The sequence below is a fragment of the Ambystoma mexicanum genome, chromosome 8 (genome assembly GCF_040938575.1).
Source record: "Ambystoma mexicanum isolate Mex_15411 chromosome 8, UKY_AmexF1_1, whole genome shotgun sequence".
Taxonomy (NCBI): Eukaryota; Metazoa; Chordata; class Amphibia; order Caudata; family Ambystomatidae; genus Ambystoma; species Ambystoma mexicanum.
The window spans coordinates 441,593,707-441,615,075 of NC_090929.1; positions in this window are offsets into that span (position 1 = coordinate 441,593,707).

Consider the following 21,369-nt stretch of genomic DNA (forward strand, 5'->3'; position numbering starts at 1 on the left):
AACCAGGTGCCAAGAGGTGGCCTCCACTTTACCTCCCCACCCAATTAGCCCAACATCCCGTCACCCATACCATATGCCATGAACATTGTCTTTGAGTTTGGCCTTGCAAAGTGTTCTTGTCTCTGTGAATATATGGGAGTGCAAGCGCTCATTGTTGTTCTAGGACTCCACGCTCAACTCTATTTCCATCCTTGGCTCTTCCACAATCTCCGCTTATTCGTGCTGCAACACAATTCTCGGCCTTTCCTCTCCATGGGTTCTGGTTCGATGTCCAGCTTCTATACAATGGTGGCTTTGCCTGCAGTCTATTTACTACATATAGCCAGCTTCTAGGATCGCTTAGTTTACTTGCATTTCAGCGTGTATCCAATCATTGCGGTTGAATTTTTTTTTTTTTTTTTTTTTTTTTTTTTTTTTTTTTTTATAGCATTTCGGATGCGTGCAATCTTCTTTTCTTCATATGGAAGTTTACTCGATTCTTAACTTTGTCATCAATTTTTGTAAGATCATACATTCTCTTCAGTCGGTATTCTCAGTGCGTCATGCTCATCTCTTGTGACGGCACTAGATTCTCTTTCACTCTTTTTCATATTCCTTCAGGGAGTTCCTCCCTCAGATTGTCGTCTCTTCTGGGATACATTCAATAGGGTTTTCTCAAGGGATACTGTGTCTCAAACACTTGCTGCGGAATCGGCACAACTGCTGGTGTCAAGCATGGCGCAGTCTCCAACTTGCAACATATAGGTGGCAGAGGGGCGGGATTTCCTGCAGAGGCATGCAGCTGCTCCTCTACACAAGCACCTGCAATGCCTCTACTGCCTACATCCAGACCATAAGGAGGAGTGCGAAATATGACTCTGGTTCTCCAAGAAGACAAGAGACAGGCACAGTAGACTGGCGGCGTAGCTAAATGCTATGACCTCTGCCCCGTGCTCCGAGCAGGGTCATGCTTTACCCAGGACTGGCCGGTCCGAGGAGCGGTCTTCTAAGTCCTTTGAGGGTGCCTCATCTGGGGGGGCCCAAGACAAGGCCAAGAACCGCAAGTCCGATTCCACAGGGTTTGCAGCGGATGCGGGTCCCATGGTTTGATAAAGCATGATCGACATCACCCTCTGCCTCCATTGCCACCTGACAATCAACTCCTCCTCGAAAAGGAAATCTACCCCAGCTAAACTGCAGGAGAAGTCGCGGGCGTAGAAGGCCGAACTGCACAAGCAGGCCCAGTCGGCACAGGCAAAGACTTTGTCGATGATAGAGTTGGCAGTGGCTGCTATCACGACTGCAAAGGGAGCTGACCCTGTGAAGGCAACCCCCACAGCACAGAAGGTATCCCTGCCCCCCCGGGGAAATGCTGCTGCAGTGTGTTTGGCAAAGCCTGCTGGCACGCCAGAAGGGGGAAAACTGGCTCAGGCCCTGGTTCAAGCTGCCCCTCCCCATTGTGGGGGTGGGTGCCAAGGATGCCCATAAACAGTAATCTGAAGCCGTGGCCCAAGCATTGGAGGTCTCATCCACAGATGAGGAGGATGAAGAGTCCTTGCACCTGGTCCACGAGAACGTGGAAGAGGACTACAACGGTGCAGGGCCTAGATTTCCGATCTTGCCAGCTCAGCCGAGGGATTTGTCCCTGGACAGTTGTCGACCCTGCACACCGTGGTGTTGGAGATCCAGAAGAAGATGCTCCAGGCCTGGTTCCGGTGGTCCCCCAAGTCCCTGTTCAACCTTCAATGAAGAAGAGGAAGCGTCATCCAACACCCCCATTTTAGCCTCCACATCTGTGTCAGGCCCCCTCTTTCCTCGGCAGACACAGGTACGGGGACAGATACGGCCACGACTACAGACGATGAAGATATCGTCACAGTGAGCAAGTCTCTGCATTTGGATGCTACACCTAGGGTGTCCCCACCGGACGAAATGGTGTCTTTTTACTCCATGATTTGCAGAGCCTCCAAGCTCTTGGAGCTTGTGCCCAGGAAAACCAGGAAGGAGGGTTTCTTGTGCTAGAGGCACGAAGCCAAGAGTAAGACCATCATGGCGGTGCCACCTCTGGACGACGTGTGGGAGGAAGACCTGGCACTCGTGAAGAAACCTTGCACGGCTCTAGCCAAGCGGTATAGGCTGGGGAAGAAGTATTGGGTGCCGGACTCTGCACCCATTGCCGGATTCAGTGTTAAAGGTGGCCATGAGGAAGCAGTCGCCTAAACTGTCCTCGGTCCCTCCGGAGAGCGAGGATGGCCGCCATGGAAAGAAAGGTGATTTACATTGCGGTGTCCATGATCAAGGTGGCCAACACGCTTGTGATCCTAGCCAGGTATGAAGTGGAGCTGTGGTACAAGCTGGGGCCTATTCTGGAGTTCCGCCCCCTACGATAAGAGGACTGATGCAATTGCTCTCTTCCAGGAAGGGGAAGTAGCTCCTGACCACGCCATCATAGTAACATTGGATGTCGCAGACACAGGGTTTCAGCAGATGGGGAACGGTATCTGCCTTTGTCGCCAAGGCTGGATGAAGGCCATGAATATCCAGGTGAAGTTGTTGGACTTGCCTTTCGCCAGAGAGAAATTGTTTGGGAAGGTTGTCAACGAGTCCCTACAGGCCATCAAGGCGGATATGGAGAAGGCCTGTTCCCTGGGCACTCTCCAGCACATAGCTCTTCTTTTCGCTCCTCCAGGGGAAAATCGAGCAGGTCTGCCAAAGGGTTCTCCTCATTGTACGGTCAGCCCTTGAGATCCATGACCCAGGAAGCCTACAGAGGCTGTTCACAGGCCTTCGGTAGCGGAGGACAGCGTCGTCGCCCGCAGGGCAGAATGCTGGATCTGAACCGGCCGGGATGTCTGGGTCCCCTTGCGTGCACCCTGGTGGGGGCTGGCTGACTAGGTTCGTCAGTGAGTGGAAGAAGATCTCCACCGACAGATGGGTGCTGGATGCTCTCGCCCAGGAGCACACCCTGGAGTTTCAACAGGTTTCGATACCTTTTGTTGGACTAACTGTAAATATTCTGCTGAGGTGGTAGTTCCATTAGCTTTCGAAAGTCACAGAGACTGTGTTAGATGGTGGTCACATGGTAAATGAGCAACAAAGGAAAGGGGGGAAAAAAAGACAGGATTCCACCACTTTAAACTCCATTTGGTGCAGGCAGAAGTATGCAAGGAATACGGTCCTGAATGCCCCCTTTATATAAAAGGTCTGTTGTGGTGTATGACTGTAGGAGGGGAGATGTTATCATGTGAATTAGTCTTGTTCTGCTCCCTGGCCAGGAATGCATGCTGATAGAATATTGGTGAATGTATGATGGACAGCTCAGGAGAATGTTGAGTGAGTGTTCTATGAATGTCAGTTGGGGTCCTGAGCTGGATGTGAGAGGATGGCTGGTGGTTGTCTCTTGATGTCTACTGGTCTACCTGCCTACTTACCTTGTATTATACTAGCTAGTAACCAGAACAGTACAAATATACATATGTACAATAAAGCATCGTAGATTTACCTCTGGCTCCACAGCTGGTCTGTGTGTGGACATTGAGCCTCCCTTCATCTATTTATAACATTGGCGACGCAGTTACTAAATGGGCCCACATCAAGAAAAAAGTTTGATCAGCAAGAGCAGACGCAGCAGCAACAAACGGAAACAAGGAGAGCTGTGGGGGGCGTGGATGGGAAGCAGCTAAGCAGCTATAAAACGGTCATCCAACATAGACCCTGTGGGTGGCCCCCAGTAGCCACCTGCCACCCAGGTCTGCGCCATAGAGAAAATCTCTGCCCTGTTGCCTTGCACTGCGAAATCCCCATGGGATTGCAGGCATCCGGCGGAGAGTGCACAGATATAGACATGCAAGTGGAGTTATCCCTCACTTGTTTTCGTTTGGCGCTGCGCCCGACAGCATTATTACCAGTGTGGGAATCGGGATGGCGGCTATGCCGCGCATCGGGCCGGTGATACTGCTGCTACAATGCACAAGCTGAGCGACCTCAGAATGGACACCAAGGTACTCACTTCCTGATGCCTTTGCCCGAATGATGACGTGGGAAATGTGCCTAACGGTGCTGCGACCTGTTGCCCAGCAACCCCAACTCCTGTGGTCACTGAGCGAGAGGGAAGGCACTTGAAGCGTGCCGAACGCAGGGATTGCTGCATACTTTCTGCCTTCATTGTTCTTCAGTAAACACTTCACCACGGGCTTTTTAACACAAAAAAAACAACCTGCGGTGCCCTGAGAAAGTGTCAATGGAATGTCTGGGCGACCAGTGGTTAGCAACTGAGTGTCTCGGGAGCATCAAGTTAACTAATGCAGTGAAGCTAGATAAGTGAATCAAAGAATTGAAGCATACGTTTTCAGTCAAACGAAGACCTTCGGCAGGGTGTAGTAAAATACTGTTGGCCATTAGAAGGAATTTTTTTTTTGTTTGTGCTATGGATATTTTGCATCCGGTGTGCAAGTTGCTGCATTTTGTACATTGTAACGTGTGTTGGCGCTGATCACACTCACACACATATAACGACACGGTTTAATATTGGTGTTTGCAGTACGAGAGAATCATGTTTCTTATTACTATATGGTTGCTTAGAAACTCAAAGTCGATATAGGAAACTTTAAAGTGGATTATGAGGAATGTTAAATTAACATTTTTCAATGTGTTTTTATGGTGTTAACGCTGCAACTTTACTTCAACTTTGTTGAGGTTCTGTATGATGCGTTGGGGTAATGCTCATACTGGTCTTTAAAGTTTCATGAGGACCGTTGCCACTAGATGTTAGTGGAGCATGGCACAAAGTGATATTGTTTTGAAGTTTGCGGGTGATGTGTGATTTATTTAAGTGATACATTCAATCCTTTCTTTCTCCAGTGTTGGGCTGTTGTCTTGTCAAGTTGTGGCTTATCAACCTGGATGACATTATGATTATCTAGGTAGGTTGGTCAGGGGAATGCATGTTCAAATGATGTGTGTTTTGCTTTTGGGTTAAAGCTCTATTGTCAATTGTATGCACCTGTGGGTGGGGTCTACCAGGTGCCATAACGTACATCCACATAGGATAAGCATGCATCCAGTTAGCAGGATAAGGATGTCATTTTGCCCACCTCAGAGGATAGAGCAGCAGATTAGGCCGAACGCCCTGGACTGTCCACCAGATGCACATAGAAAAATAGGGGATATAAAAAGAGGTACAATGGATCCATTCTTTGATGGTGTTCTTTCAAAGGAGTTAACTGAGCACTATAAGTAATGTTATGGACTGTCCTCCTGATGGGCATTCAAAGATGATCTAAGTTCGATGCATGTGGATTATAGATATATTTATATATGTTGGCCAATTCTTACTTTCTGCTTACTAATGAGGTGAGAATTGTTCATTAAGTTTGAATGTTCATACTACATAGTTAGTTCTAGGGTGCGACCAGGGGCACCTCATCTGTTTAAATATGTTGCTGTGTGTTGAATGTGTTGCGTTTGCTTGAGAGTTGTGTGCTCTTCGCTCATCCGCCTCCAACTCCCTCAGGGTCTGTCGCTTCTCAAAGCAATGAGTTCGTGGTAGATCTCTTTCTTCGGCTGGGGCCTCCCTCTGGAACAACCTCCCTGAAACTTGAGGAGCACCATCTCCAGTTCCGGAAGCACCTCATAACATTTCTCTTTGCTTCTGCTTTTCCTCCTCCTCTCCCCTGCTGACCTTCATGGTTGAAACTGAAACTGCACTGGTTACCTGGCCACCCTCTGATCTCGCGCCCAGGTCCCTCCCCCTCGAGTCGCACACACCAGCACTGCCTGCCTGACAACCCACACACTCTGAGACAGTTTCTGTATCCCTACAGTCCCACTACCAGCACTTGACACCTGATGTCTGCACTTGCCACCTGCTGGCCGTTACTTTTACTTATTATTATTTTCTATTCCGATCTGAATGGCACCTGGCCTAGTAGGATCATTGTCTGTCCTCCTTTTGTTCCCCCTGCCTTGCCCCGTCCCGCCGTGATACAATTGTGTATAGGCGTGTTATAAATGCCATATCATATCATGCACGTGAGAGGGACTGTACCTGGGTGTATGTGGCACGGGCGGAGGATGAATTAATACAGGTTGCTTCTGTGTTGTCTTGTTAGATATGACATGGCACCACCCATTTGCAAGGTATGCATGCAGGTCTTGTTGTTTCTGCCTCGTTCCACCTATTCTGCTTGTGTACGTTTCAGTGCATGTAGAGAAGGTGTGTTGTGTCTGTGTGTGTGCGTGCGTGCTTGGTGATGCTTAGTGACTTGTAATGCATGCTAGGATAGATGTGGTGACGGTTGTGTGTATTTATTTATATAGCGCACTAAACCGTAGGTATCTAGGCGCTTCAGCTTAAGAGCTTGGTTACAGTGCTTGTTACATGGAAAATGATGGCAGTTACAGGTATTGGTTACATTCAAGTGCAGTAGAATTAAGGTTACATCAAGGTCAAACAGGTAGGTACATTAGGGGAGCCATAGCCCATGTTACAGGGCGGCTACAACACCTGGATGCAAAGTCTATCAGGTAAGTACATTTAGGGGAGCTGTACCCCATGTTGCAGAGTGGCTACAACAGCAGGGTGTAGGAAGGTGAGTAGGCACAAAGAAGACAGAGGGGAAATGGAGTACACTCACATAGGCATGATGATATTACTAGAGGGTAAAATCAGCGATTACAGATGTACTCATGGAAAATATGCACCAAGACGTGTCCTGGCAGCGGACAGGGAGGCGACGGGGGCCTTAGTCGTGGGCCTTTGTGGATTGGATGGCTCGCTCCTCCTGGTTGCAATGATTGGCCTTTCTAGACCAATGGCAACCAATGGGAGAAGAGAGTGAGGGAAGGCCAAGTCAGTCCACTAGATGTAAAAAAAAAAGTGCGGCCATCTTGCAGCACATCCACAATAGCCAGTTGTTGTGGAAAGCTAGGAAAACACAGCGAAAGTTCCTCAGAATGCTGAATCACATCAATAGCTGAGCACAATACAGACCACAGGCTGGGCGCGATATCTGGTGAAGTCTATGCTTTTAAATGGGATTGGCGCGCAATGCGCAAATTAGCAGACAATGTATTCTGAGCTTACCCCAGCTCAGCATTGAATAAGTGGATCAGGGAAGGCAGGATGAAACTGCACGAGATGGGAGAGGAGCTCTGTGCAGGGCCGAGTTCGGCAGCAGAACAAAACTCATGATTCCGGGGCCTCGTTGTGGGCCTTTGTGGATTGGCCGGCTCTCGCCTCCCGGTTGCAATGACTGGCTTTTTTTTGGCCAATGGGAGGAGGGAGGGAGGGAGTGAGGGAAGGCCAAGTCGGGCCTCTAGATGTAAAAATTGTGTGTTTCTTGGTGGTTCATATTCTTGTGGGACTGACTGATTTGGGTGATGATTGGGAGCTGATTGCATCGATTTGTGTCTGGTATGTGAGGGTGGAAGTTGATGGATTATGTACGCCTCCTTTGTTTGCTGTTCCTGATGTGGGCAGCACCATCCTCCCCGAGTGTTGGTTTGTAGGATTCTGGAGGCTTGGATGTGCCGGCCAGGCTCTGCATTGACAAGGCGCGTTGTATCCTGGTCTGGTGTTTGGCAATCCGGGATCCCTCTCCCATCCGGTTTGCCCACCCCTTGGTGTGTATTGGGTGGTAGTGCCATGGTGTGGCAGGCCCTGTGTCTGGGGGTGGCAGCTCGGGGATGGAAGGATGTTGGTTGTGGTGGAGGAATGCTGTGCGTGAATGCCATGCTGTTGACTGCTGCGAATGTGCACCTGAGTGTGTTGTGTTGTCGTGTCTGGGTGTGCATGTACTCTTCATTGTGCATGCATGTTGCTTTTGGGGGGTGTGTGACTTCCTGTATGCATGGGAGATGTGGTGTATGACTGTAGGAAGGGAGATGTTCTCCAGCATGAGGTCTGGCATGGATTCACATGCTCGTGAATATTCCCTGTCGTCAGGCTGGGAATCCTCGGTAAAGAAAAAATCAGTTTCAGTTTTGTTTCTGAACTGTCTTTCTACTAATAACCAATCACTGTCCTGTGGGTCATACTGCCCCCAGCCAATGACTGCCTTCTACCGAAACCCCGCTCCTGTCAGCCATCTTCAGATGTTTACAGCATGTTCAAGTGATGGGAGTCCTCGTGCCATAGCTCTCGAGCTTTTACTGCGTTTTGGTTTTTTCCTAAGAGTTTACTCTTATTTTTCGGGCAATTCGAGCCTCAAGCTCCACCGATTCTTCTTCCGATCAAAGGGGACCCGTTTTGGAATTTTTCTATGCCCTTCAAGGGCAAATTGTCATTGAGTTTCTCTTCTTGGAGGATTCCGGAAGGTATCTTTGAGGCCTACCCCGCGTGGACATGGCCCACGACAAAGCACACAATGCCTGTTGGATCCAAGCTGTTACGGATCTGCCCCGGATGTGGATTACAGAATGTCTTCAGGGAGGATGAGCACTCCCGGTGCCTCTACTGCCTTCACAATGACAAGTTGCATGTGGAAAAGGACTGCGCGTTCTGTAAGAACATGTCTGTCCGGACATTGAAGGACCATCAGACTCACTAACTGGCTGGAGGGGAGGAGCCCAGCAGCAGGTGAGAAGAAGTCCGAGCGATATTCTAAGACCTTTGAGGGCGCTCCAGCGACAGGGGCCCAACAAAAGGCAAAGCACCGCGAGTCCGCAGGCATCGAGAGCGCCGTTGTTTCGAGCTCCTCGGCTGTCAGGCAGGGTGCGATGTCATCGATGCCATCATCCACGAGCCAACGCTCTGGCTCAGTGAAAAGGAAGTCGGAGAACCCGCGTAAGCTTAGGGAGAAGCCCTGGTCGATCCCGACGGAGGAAGCCAAGGGGGGGGCGAGACGGTGACCCTCCCCTGAAGGTGAAGGCCCCAGGCGCGCCCAAGATCGTGAAGGCCCTGATTCACCCGGCGAAGGTCTCGATTGAAGGAGTCGTGGCGGCCCTGGCGAAGCCTATGGAGGCTAACCCAGTGGAGACGACTTCTGAATCTCCCGTCACCCCCTGCCTGTGCCCCCCCACCCCCTGACGAAATTGGCTCCTTTCACGCCATGATCGCCAGGGCATCTGAGCTTTTCCAGCTTTGCCCCAAAGAGCAGAAGGAGGGTTTCCTCTACCAATGACGGGAGGCCAAGAGGAAGACCGTCCTCTCAGTCCTGTTACTGGACATCATCTGGGAGGAAGGACTGTCGCTGCTGAAGAACCCGTCCATGGCTCCTGCAAAAGGGACCGGTACGAGAAGTAGTCCTGGGTCCCAGACTCCGCCCCTATGTGCCTCAGAGCACCGCTGTCCCCGGATTCAGTGGTCTTCGCTGCGGCCAAGAAGAAATCGGCAGGGGCGACGGCTTCCACTTCCCCACCGGACGGCGAGGGGAAGAAGCTGGATGCAATGGGACGAGTCATCTCATCGGTGGTGACGACCATCAAAGCGGCCAACGCCCCCGCGATCGTGGCACGCTACGACAGGGAGCTGTAGTTCAAGATCGCTCCCCTCCTGGATTTCCTGCCAGACGACAAGATGGCGGAAGCCCTTGAAATCCTACAGGAAGGTGAGGTAGCTTCGGACAAAACCATCACGGTGGCCACGGACATCGCTGACACTGGCTTTCGCCAGATGGGCAACAGTGTTTGCCTTCGCCGGCGTGGTTGGCTCAAGGCCACCGACTTCCGTCAGGACATACAGACCAGAGTACTGGACATGCCCTTCGATGGGAACAACCTGTTCGGCAAGGCAGTGGACGAGTCATTGCAGGCCATCAAGGCGGACATCGAGACGGCCCGGGTCTTGGTTTCTATCCACTAACGACGGCCATCCTTTTGGACCTCCGGAGGCAAGTCTCAAGGTGCCTCCAAAGGATTCGTCAGCGGTTCCATGTCGTACCGCCAGGCGGCCCGCTCCTTGTTGCAGGAAGCGTACAGAGGCCGCAACAAGGCCGGAGGACACCGTCGTTGCTGCCAAGGAGGCCAAGGTGGCAAGACCTTGGCAAAGCAAGACTGAACCGGCCGTGATGTCGTGCCCCCACCCGGGCACCCTGGTGGGAGGCCGGCTGACGAATTTCGTCAGCATGTGGGAGTCCATCTGTCCATCGAGGCGCAGGAGCTCCCCCGTGGACATACAGACATGCAGTGCCCCAGCCAGCATTTCCAATGAGCTATGCAATGCTGGCGAAGCAAAACGCCCCATGTGCAGCTGGGGAACTAAACTGTGTTTCCCTTTGACCGTTCAGCCAGCCAAGGAACACTCCATCAGCTGGAAAAAGCAGCTGAGGGAGTGCGCACTGTTTCACTGGGCTGACTCCTTAGCTCCTCCATAATGGGTGAGGGACCACTGGGTGGGCGCCCCCTCGCCATTATGGAGGAGCCGCCCGGCTTCGACTGGCCTATAGGGCAATACCTATACCGAGTTAGGCGGACGTGATAATTGCCCTTTCGCCGGTACCGGTAGATCCCCATTCCCATCTGAACCCCATTGGGCTCAATCGGAATGCGGAGCTCGAATGCGCCGGCAGTTTAGTAGCGGTGCCGGTGCATCCGGTGTGCTGTGTTCGCGGGTGCCGTTTGGCCTGCCAGGTCAGACCTGACGGGCTGTCAGGCACCCGCAAGCTAATCTCATACTATGGCGGTACGGTAGCAACGATGCCGGTAGTTTACCGGCACCGTTGTTACCGTACCGCCATAGTTGTAATGAGGCCCAGTCTGTCTGTGACTAAAGGAATGAATATCCATTTACAACTGCGGCCACTTTTTCATTGTTGCCCGAGAGAGTTTCATGCTTCAGCCCGACCATGTGAGCCACCCCTGCCCAATTTTGTTTTTACATTTCATGCTGAGCTCTCGGGAGGGGGGGGCCTAGGGATGCACCCGTGGACCCCTGGGGGGGGTCACGCCCCACAGTTTGAATACCACTGTTCTAGAGGTACGAGCGATGCTAAAAAAGGACACGATAGAACTTGTCCCGAAGAGGCTCCGGAGTATACTCGTGGTATTTCCTCGTCCGAAGAAGACCGGCGGCCCATCGTAGACCTTTGCCGCCTCAACAAATACATGAAGTCCCAGATGTTTCGGATGGTCACCCTTCAGCACGTGCTGGGACAGCTGGAGGAGGGCAACTTCCTGTCGTCGCTGGACTTGGAGGATGCCTACTTCCACATCCCCCATACACAAAGGACATCAGAAGTTCCTACGGTTCGTGGTCCAAGGGCGACACTACCAGTTCAAGGCCCTGCCCTTTGGGTTGAAGTCTGCGTCAATGGTCTTCACCAAGTGCGTTGCACTGGTGGTGGCGTGGCTGTGCCTGCAGGGGATCCACGAATACCCCTACCTGGGCGATTGGCTCAGCCGAGCAAGGGCAAGAGAACTTGTCATCGATCACACAGTGAAGACCGTCCAACTGCTCACAGATCTGGGATTCTCGGTTAACTTCGCAAAATCCCACTTGGTACCGTTGCAAGTTCCTGGGAGCCAGACTTGACACAGTGGCGCGTTGGCTTCACCGTCGGAGGAAAGGGCGAAGGCCAGCCTGGGCAAGGTACAATGGCTGTTGACCATGGAAGTGGCCAGGGTGAGGTCCATCAAGTCCCTACTCGGCTTGATGTCATTGTGCATCTACCTCGTGCGTCTATGCAGATTGCGGATGCGGCCACTGCATAAGTTCCTTGATGGCCATTGGATGCAAGCGGTGGGCAGCTTCGAAGTCAAGATCTCCCTCAATGAGACGTTACTTCATGCATTCCGGTGGTGGGGCAACCACATGCACCTCGCGGCGGGCATGGACTTCGGAGATGGTGACGATGGAAGCCTCCCTGGAGAGATGGGGAGCACACACTGGAGATCTCCACGCAAGAGGCTTTTAACTCCCAGAGGATAGGTCCCTGCACGTCAACGTCCTGGAGCTCCGGGCCGTATTCTGGGCCCTCAGGTCTTTACCTCCGTCCCTCAGGGGCAAAGTGGTACAGATCTTCACTGACAACACCACCACAATGTTCTACATCTGGAAGCAGGGGGGCACCAGATCCCCAGCCCTATCCAAGGAAGTGCAGAATCTGTGGCACTCGGCCGTCGCCCTTCCTGGTACCTTTTCATCTGGCAGGAGTGAAAAACACCATCGTCGACTCACTCAGCAGGGAGCTGCGCTCTTGCCACAAGTTGGAGCTTCAGCAGGATCAAGTGGATCTCCTATTCCGACAATGAGGCAGTCCCCAGATTGACGTGTTTGCGACGGCGGCGAACACCAAGTGCCGGAGCATGGGCGATGCATTCTCCTTCCCCCTGATACGGCCTGTTCCTATACGCGTTCCCACCGTTGCCGTTGCTTCTGCGGCTCATCAATCGACTCAGACGGTCCTGGTGCAGGCTGATCCTTGTCACACCGGCGTGGCTGAGGTAGGTATGGTTCCCAGACCTTCTGGACTTGTCAGCATCCCCCCCCCCACTCAAACTGCCGAAGGACGCGGATCTTCTCGCCAGGGAAGGAGGCGCCATCCTAGATCACGCCCTGGGATCGCTGAACCTGCAGGCCTGGATTACGGATTACGGCCCCTCAACTGCTGCCGTACTTGCTGTCGCATGTCTGCATCAAGATCCACCTGGCGGCTATCTCCCGCTACACCAGAACTCTGGGGCGGTCGTCGCTGTGGTCTCACCGCCTGGGGAAGGAGTTCATGAAATTACTGTTCTGCTCTTTTCCACCGGAGAAGGCACTGGCCCCGGCGTGGGAGCTCAACGTGGTGCTGACCAGGCTCATGGGTCCCCCATTCGAGCCCCTTTACTTGGCACCGCTGAAGTTCCTATCGTGGAAGACAGCTTTTCTTGTGGCCATCACCTCCGCACGACGAGTGGGAGAGATCCAGGCCCTCTCCTGTAAACCTCCGTACCTGACATTTCACGATAGGGTAGTGCTGAGGTTGCACCCCTCCTTCATGCCCAAGGTGCTGTCGGACTTCCACCTCAACAAGCCATTGGTGTTACATGTTTTCTTCCTGTCGCCTTTGTCGCCGGCTGAGAGGACTTTGCACTCGCTGGATGAGGCTAGAGCGCTGAAGTTCTATGTGGACCGCACAAAGAGCCTGCGGAAGACATTGCAACTGTTTGTGAACTTTGCACCTGTGAACCAAGGAAAGGCCCTCACAAAGGCTTCCATTCCCAGATGTCTCTCCGGCTGCGTTATGCACTGTCACTGATTGGCAAACCGACCGTTGCCCGGCCGTCCGAGAGCCCATTCAACCCAAGTGACCGCTGCTAACACGGCGTTCCTGTTGGGTGTGCCCCTGCTGGACATCTACAGGGCTGCTACGTGGAGGTCGACACACACCTTCATGAGATTCTAATGCGTGGACCGGGATTCCAGGGAGGTGTCCAGAGTCGGCCAGGCAGTGCTGCGCAACTTGTTCGCTTGAAGGTGAGCCTGGTGAGGAGGTGCTTAATGTTGAGCCTTACCACCTCCCGTAGTTGTGCATTTGTGTACTGTTATGTATTCTTGTATTCCTGAGCATGTGAATCCATGCCAGACCCCATGCTGGAGAAGGAACAAGTTACTTGCCTGTAACTGTTTTTCTCCAGCATGGGTCTGGCATGGAGTCACATGTGAACCCTCCCTCCAACCCCTCTACGGCTCTTCTCTTGGTCCTACTGCCACTTTACGTGCTACCAAATCTGAAGATGGCTGCCAGAGGAGGGGCTTAGGTAGAGGGCAGTCATTGGCTGGGGGCAGTATGACCCAGAGGCCAGAAACTGAAACTGGATTTTTCTTTACCAAGGATTCCCAGCCTGATGACGGGGAATGTTCATGAGCATGTCAATCCATGCCAGACCCATGCTGGAGAACAAGTTACAGGTAAGTAACTTGTTCCTTATAATGTGAATTAGTCTTGTTCTGTCTTACTGGCCAGGAATGCATGCTGATAGAATGTTGGTGAATGTAAGATAGACGGCTCAGGAGAATGTTGAGTGAGTGAGTATTGTGTGCGAGTGTTCTATGAATGTCAGTTGGGGGCCTGAGCCTAATGTGAGAGTATGGCCGGTGGGTGTCTTTTAATATTTTATGGTGTCTACTTGTCTACCTGCCTACTTACCTTGTATTATAACAGCAAGTGAGAGCAACCCAGCTCCCACTCTGGCTGGCCTCCCTATGACCTGCACCCCCACCTGTGAGGCAAAAAACCGAGGGGTCATCTTTGAATCTACCCTCTCCTTCTCACATCTCAGACATGTCCAAAAAGTCTCACTACCAGCTGCACCTCCTCAGACGTATTCTACCTTTTCTCACCTTCCCCCAGAGGCTCACGTGTCTCCAGAGCCCTGGTTCTCTCCAAACTGGACTACTGCAACAGTCTCTTTCTTACTCTTCCTACTTCTACTCTCATACCTCTGCAACTTATCCAGAACAGAACCGCAAGACTTATCCCTGGCCTCAAGTCCAGGGACGGCATCTCTCTGGTGTGGAAATCTCTCCACTGGCTCCCCCTGGCTGCAAGGATCAATTTCTAGGCCCTCTGCATAGTCCACAAGGTTTTCTGGGGCTGAGGCCCTTACTATCTACAACGCTCTCTTCCCAAATACTCTCCGTCAAGAGCCCTACGCTCGGCCTCCTCCAACTGTCTGTTGTGGGTAGATCATTTTCCTCTGCAGGTGCCTGCCTCTGGAACAGCCTACTTACCTCTCTCTGTCTTGAATCGGACCTCCTTAAGTTCCAGAAACGCCTCAATCCCTACCTCTTCTCTCTCCCCTGCTAACCTCCATTCTCTTTGCTTATTTTCCCTCCTCCCCACCAACCTGCTCAGTTATCTGACTGGTCGCCTGGTGCACCAGGTCCCAGGCTCCCCCCACCAGTCCTGCACTTTCCTCTGGGCCTCCCCACGCTGTCTGGCACTACTGCAATATGCTCCATGAGAGGGGCACCCACTCTGCACTTAACCCAGTCCACGGCTGATCTGGGGGCTCTTGTCCCCTTCCCCTCCCTTGCACTTCCTATTATGCACACTTGCACGTCCTTGACCTCGAATGTTCTAGGCCTTGCAAGTCTGTCTGTATGGGCCTCCCTCTGTCTCCCCTCCCTAGCTTAGTTGTGCTTGAAATACTCATGCAGAGGCGCATTGGATGACCAACTACCAAGCAACCTGAAATGTCACCAGGCCAGTAGTTTTTAATTGATCTGTATGCACCTTTTGCCACCCCCCTCTCCACGCCCCCACCCTTCCTCCTCCCCTTAATCGTTGTCAAGCACTTCACTACTATATATGCCTCTGGCATAGCATGCTAGCTATTGTTGTAAATCATTTGGAATCTTCAAGGCCTAAGAATGATGGTTGTTCCCTTACCGCCTTGAAGCACTTCACTTGTGTATAAGCGCTCTACAAATTTACAATTAACCGGAACTGTACGAATATAGATATGTACAATAAAGCATCCTGGATTCACCTCTATGGCTCCAGAGCCCCACAAGACTATTTATAACAAGGCCATAACATTAGAAGGCGACAGGCATATACTCGAACACTGAGAAGCAGTTCTCATTGGACGTTCCAAACCGATGCACGTTATCCTGGGTTTTGCAGTTAATGTCCTCAACACAGAAGCATGACAAGCCTAATAGGTGAAACCTAGTATTAAAACAAAAAAATACACTGATCCTTGAAATATCTATAGTTTACGATTATAAAGTTATGAGCATTCAATGGTATGGAGAATTTTATTGCTCAGATGTTCCATGTGGTATTGGGAGGTACCAATGATACATGATAGTTCCAAGACTGAGTCCAGTCAGGGGACTGAGTATTCAATGGGTTTTAATAAACACATAAAATTATTTGGCATGTTATGTTATAGGGAACGTGAGCGGCGCCCTTTACCACTGCAGTGGTCTTACAGTGCCAAAATCCTATCCGAATATAAAGCATATTGTGGCCCTGCAAAGGTGTTTCCAAAACTTGGCTTAAAGGTAAGGCAGGGAAAACCTAAAGTAGGATGAGAGAGATGATAGGACAAGTGATTTTAGGAAAAGGAAATGAGAAGGAGCAAGCCTACAATAAGACAAACCAATTCAGAGGGAAAGATTAGAGGGATGAGGGTGGTAGGATATGGTAGAGGTTGAGTGGCTGCATTTGTGATAGTTATCAGTGATATGTGAGCAGAGAATATAGGTATGTGCACTACAGATTACTGTGACATAATCTGGACCAGACTTTTCTGGGTACTAGATAAAGTTGATGATTGGTTGTGTGATGGACCTCGGAGGTGCTCAGTTCAGTTTGTAAACCCGCCCTTGTGCCAGGGCAGAATACTGGTTTTGCCAAGCCAGCTGACCGAGAGTCAACCCCTAGGGATTGGACATGTAAAGATGAATGTGTTGGGAAGACATGTGGGGAGAGGGGAATATGGTATTCAGTCCAGTAGAATCCGGTTCTCACGACAGTCTTAAAGATTTGATACAAATTATATGAGGTACATGGATTTCAAACTCCTTAAGAAGTTGACAAACTGAAGTAGAAGAATGTGTGGGGGGTCTGAAGCCCGTAGATGTCTCTGCCGGTGGTTGTGGAGTCCCATGTACTAGTGTGGTGTTTTGTAATATAGAATCTACAGTCGGTCCAGATGTATAGGGAGTATGGTGCCTAGCATGTATGTCGAGAAGGGGATAATAGCCTTGTAAATAGAAGGGATGGTAGTTGAGGATCTTCAAATGATGGTGTAATGTCAGAGGAGGAGCTGTCTGGCTGCCCCCTCTCCCAACTCTTTAGCTGAAGAATGTCAATCCACATACACCCTAAGGCTGGCCAGCGGCACTTGCGAGGCCAAGGCAAAAGGCTTGCTGGCTGCTGCATCTAGAAGAATAGGCTTTTACTGCAGCAAGAAAGCCACTTCAAATAACTAGCATCAATACACCCGTAGGTCTTGCACTAGCCTGCTCCACGCAAAAGCGAGACCTAGGTGACGGTGTGCGGAGCCTACAGGAGTCCCAATAAAGAGCCAACTGTGAAAGTATGTGCCCTACACCACTCAGTGCAAGACCACAGCATGTAGCGTAGAACCTCTGTATTTACAAATCAGCCCAATGTTTGTTTGTTTTATTCACTTTTTGTGCGCGCCAGACCCAGGGGTAGCAGGCCGCAGTAGCAAGAAAATGCGAACATCATAGCAAAATGTACATTAGAAAATACAATAAGGTCAAACAATTAATTACAAAATATACAGGTTCAAGTAGGTCAATCAGAATTACAGCTGTATAGAGTGAAGGTCTAGTGATTAATACCAGTAGGAGGTAGGTAACACCGGTCAACTGAGGTCAGTCGAGGTAAGGAATTGAATGACTTTTTTCCTGAAACAAAGGTAGGGCAGGTCCGCTCTAAGGTCTTGTGGTAGTGAGTTCCAAGTTTTAGCAGCCTTTACCGGGAAGCTATTTCCTCCAATAGTAGTGAGTCTAAATTTCGGTATTGTCAAGCAATTAGAATTGACAACTCTGGTTGGTCTAAGAGATGTTCTCCTGTGGAATTTGTCAGTCAGGAAACTAGGGGCAGAGTTATTTGGGGCTTTGTGGGTCAGGGATAGCATCTTGAGTTTTATTTTGTTCTCCGTGGTCAGCCAGTTGTGATGGCGTCTGGCGGAAGAGATATGGGATCTTTTATTCATGCCTAGTGCTGCTCTCAGGGCATTATTTCGTAATGTTTGTAGTCTTTGGGTTATTTTTTTATTAGCTCAAGAGTATAGAGCATTACAATAATCAATTCTGGAGAGAATTAAGGCTCTGGCCAGGATTAGGCAACTCTTATTGGAAAGGAACGGTTTACCGGCTCTTATCAGTTTGAACGTGTAGGCCGTGGAGGAGGCAAGGGATTTTAGCTGTTTATCAAGTGATAGGGTAGAATCAAGATAGAATCCCAGGGTTTTTACATCCTTGGATACTTGGATGATGTTCCCATCTATGTTGAATGAGGAGAATTCCTGTCCTAGTTTTATGATATTGGCTTGGGTACCCAGGATAATCAACTCTGTCTTATCGTTTAGACAAAGGCCGTGAGTGGCCATCCATGCCTGGATGATAAGGTTTACCTTGTTCACCAATTCCGTGTCTTTAGCATGATCCCCAGAAAGCGGGAGGAGGATCTGTGTATCATTTGCATAATTAGTGTAGATGATACCAAGATGGTCCAGATCATCAAACAGGGGCTTGGTGAAGATATTGTATAGAGTTGGGGATACATAAGAGCCCTGGGGAACACCACATGAGATAGGGGTGGGATCTGCCGCTGCTGAGGGGGAGAAGACTCTCATCGTTCTCTCGCTCAAGAATGACTTGATCCATCCAATGGCTTCCGAGGAGAAATGGGCGGCGGAGTCCAGGTGACTGCAGAGGACTTTGTGATCCACCAAATCAAAGGCAGCTGAGAGGTCCAGGAGTAGTGTTCTCCCTTGGTCTCTCAGCTCATCAATTTGAGATTTCAAGTCAATGAGGGCAGTTTCTGTTCTGTGTAGTAAACGGAAGCCCGATTGTCTTTCTCCTAATAGGTTATGTAATTCTAGGTGCTTTTGAATTTGGTTGTATGCGGCTTTGTCCAGAATCTTAAGAAGAAACGGTACCGTAGTAATAGGGCGGTAATTAGTAGGGATGAGGGGATCTAATGTCTGTTTTTTAAGGAGGGGGGAGTACCCAGGACTGTTTAAGGTTGGCAGGGATGGTGCCTGAGGCGAAGGAGGCGTTAATCAATTTAGTGATAAAGGGAGATAATTCTCTGGCAGCGTCTTTTATTAACTGTGCCGGGCAAATGTCACCTTTACAATTTGATGGTTTAAGCGACAGATAGCTTTTTCTACTTCCAAGGTGGTCATTTTGGAGAAGTGGAAGGTATTGCTGTGTGCCAGTGGGTTATTGGTGTGAGGCATTTTAGGCAAATCCTGAATTTTGAGTACTTCTTTTTTTTTTGCTGGATTTTATTTTGGAGTGTGATAATTTTATTTGCTAAAGCTTGCTGTATATCCGTGCACCAAGGTTTGTCCTTGGTACAGGTGTCCTGAATGGCGATGGGAGACTCAAGTTCCTTTAGAATGGAAAAAAGCTCTTTCATGCTGGAATTAGATTTAGCTATACGGTCATCATATGAGTTACGTTTTGCCTGGCAAACTTCTTTTTTGTAAAGTGAGGGGAGAGTGGATAGTTTAGCTTTGTTATCGCGGATGGGCAGAGCCTCCAGGTGGTTTCGCTTTTTCTTTTCAAGATGCGTAAATCTCTTAGCTGTGGAGTAAGCCATTTGTTTAGATGAGCTTTTGGTTTGCTTGGTCTAAGTTTGAGAGGAGCCACTTTATCTAGGGTAGTGTGCACTAGGATGCTAGGGTTTAGATTAGCTGATAGAGCGTTAAGGGTCGGTAATATAGCTGGGATCACTTTCTCTACAGTGATACATTTTTTATTTCCGGTTAAGCAAGGTGGCGCTAGTGGGAGGGCCGTAGGGTTAGGTCTGGCAGTAGCTAGGTTAAAGGGCACCAGGGAATGGTCTGTCCAGGGTAAGGGCATTATAGATGAGATAGTGGCTGTACAGTTGCAGTCAGCTATCCAGTCTAATGTTCTTCCCTTCAGGTGCGTAGGCTTGTCAACTCTTTGAGTTAGGCCAAGTGCGTGAATAGTGTTGGCTACCAATGTAGCATTGTTATCTGTGGCGTCATGGAGACCTAAATTAAAGTCCCCAAGAAGGATTGATTGAGAATGAGGTTTGAGGTTATTTGTGAGTAAGTTATGGAGATCCTCTTCAAAGGTGCCTAGAGGGCCAGGGGGTCTATATAGAAGGTGAATGATAAGTGTTTGATTATTATTTAGTTGAAGTTTGGCAGATAGGGTCTCACAAGATTGAATCGATTGGGTGGGTACTAATCTGAGTGAAAGGCTTGTTTTAGAGATTATAGCGATGTCGCCACCTCTAACACCTTCTCGGTCGTGTCTAACTATCGTGTAGCCATCAGGGATAGCTAGCATGAGCGAAGGTCCTGCTGCATTGTGTAGCCAGGTCTCTGTGATAGCGAGAAAGTCAAGGTTGCCTTCTGTAATTATGTCGGCAATGTCTAGGGCGTGGGCGACAAGCGATCTCGCGTTAAGGAGTGCGCCAACAATAGTTGGGGTCTTAGTGACCTCTGTGGCTTGAGGGGGTAGAATAGTTGACATATTGGGTGTTTTTGACTTCTTGTTCTGAGTTAGGCAAATATAGGAATTAGGTTGTGAAGGTCGTCTAGTATGGCGAGGTTTACAGACCTGCTTTGAGGTTTGTTTTAATGTTGGCAGAGGGCAGAGATCTGCGGAGGGGTTCATGGAGTTTAGATTGTCTTGCACGGAGTCTAAGGTTTCTGCTAGGTGTATCACATGGGTGTGCAGGTCGAAGTCACCAGCCTAAGTGAGACTGACTGCTGTCAAAAATTCCCCACCACCCAACCAAAAATGAGGCACTCCTCCCTACTGGAACCAGGCCAGACCCCTGTTTCGGGGGCAGAATTGGTGTTGGCATGCTGATTAAAATTGCACGTGCCACTCATGATATACTATGTGCTAGGAATTCTTGATTGACATAAATTAAGTACATGTTGTGAGGCATTGCCATCGGCTAATGGTCTAGAAACCCTGGCTTTTTTGATTTTTGACTAAATAATAATTCCATTTAAAAAAAGGGTGCTCTGCTTATCAGACCCCTATGTTATCTCCATGCTAAATGCAGTGTACATCTGTGCCCTGCTGCGTTAGTATCGCTGATCAACAGCTCTTGAGCGGCACATAGCAGGTTCAAGGTTACAGGCGCCCTGTTTGACTGCTGCAGTAATGCAGAAGTTATTCCTGACCAAATGTTATGTTATTTATTTCATTTGTTACACGCCCAAACCCTTGGGTATCACGACGAGGTTACAGACAGCATATAAAATTCTTTTACAAAGGTTACAGACAGCTTATAAGGTAATGAAACAGTGTTACATTTACAGTTAGAGGAACAGTTGGGCAGATGGTATTTGAGGATTAGTATAATAAACAATTTTGACAACTGTAAAGAGACAGAACGCAGGGTAGTTCCAAGTGGGGTCCTGCGAGGTACAAAAGGACATGATTCTGGCCCTGATGGGCAGCCAGTGGTTATCACATCTAATATACAGTGGTGGACAAGTGGTTGAGGATGTGAATTTTGCAATGGGATGTGGGGTGGGGAGCCTAGGAGGCCTAGATGATCAGTATTTGTTAAACAACCACGTCTTCAAAGGTTCCATTTAGCTGCGTTGGCATTACTAAGTCAGGTAACGCCCAGGGGCCCATAGTTACAGGCCAGAGGCTTTACCAGACTTGGTAATGCCTCCGAGGCGAGGGGCTTATTTCTATTAGTACCCTCGCCCACAAGACCGGGTACTAATAGCATTGTTTTTTTTTTGTTCCGA